The sequence below is a fragment of the Mus pahari genome, chromosome 1, assembly GCF_900095145.1.
Source record: "Mus pahari chromosome 1, PAHARI_EIJ_v1.1, whole genome shotgun sequence".
Lineage (NCBI taxonomy): Eukaryota > Metazoa > Chordata > Mammalia > Rodentia > Muridae > Mus > Mus pahari.
The window spans coordinates 110372882-110373950 of NC_034590.1; positions in this window are offsets into that span (position 1 = coordinate 110372882).

Sequence of the window (1069 nt, forward strand, 5' to 3'; positions counted from 1 at the left end):
GCCCTGGCTGTCCTGGAACTCACTCTGTAGACCAGGCTGGCCTTGAACTCAGAAATCCGCCTGCCTCTGCCTCCCAAGTGCTGGGATTAAAGGCGCGCACCCACCATGCCCGGCCACAGACACACTTCTAATACTCTTTCTTGACAGTGCAGCTTGGCATAAGTGGGCATGCACACAAGTTATGGGGCTTCTGGGTCAGAGCTCTGGTTTATCAGGAGTGCCCTATTCATGGCAGCACAAGCTGTAGAATGGGCTTCTCAACATGGCCACTGGCCAAGGAGAGAGCACAGGCCCCTCCCTGCCACAGACCTGCATGGAAAGGAGGCATTGTATCCTCAGCTTGGGCTGAAAGGGAGAGAGAGGTACCAGCTTTACAGCCCCAGAGATTCTTGGTAAGCGGACTAAGAACAAAGCCAACATAGAGCCAGATAGAAAATGCAGCGTCCACTTCTTGTAGCTGGTTCCACACTCTGGCCACACAGGCTGGGGAAGGATCCAATGAGTGGGAAAACGGGAATGAAAGGAAACCAAGACAAAACCTTTCACCCTAGACAGTGAGAGGGAAAACTGCACAGACCTGGGACACTAGAGTGGATGCAAGAGGACAACTGGAGTAGTGCTGCCCCAGCCAGCGTGCCACCTGGAGAGAGCACCCAACTTGGGGGCTGCACAACAAGGCTCCAGAAAGAGATAAGGAGCACCCTCATCCACTGAAGCCTGAGGAGCACGGGAACCGGGACAGAAATTTAAGAAAAGTCAGACACCGACACCTAGAGGGTGAGGGAGCTGAAGTACACAGGAGCAGTAGAGATGAGAACTCTGAGGGCAGACACTGTGTCTACAGCCACGCGACTCTGAAATCAGACAGGGTTTCTTTGCTTTCTTTTTTCTTTTTCTTTTCTTTTAATTTTTATTAAAGCCGGGCAGTGGTGCCGCACGCCTTTAATCCCAGCACTTGAGAGGCACAGGCAGGCAGATTTCTGAGTTCGAGGCCAGCCTGGTCTACAGAGTGAGTTCCAGGACAACCAGGGCTACACAGAGAAACCCTGTCTTGAAAAACAAACAAACA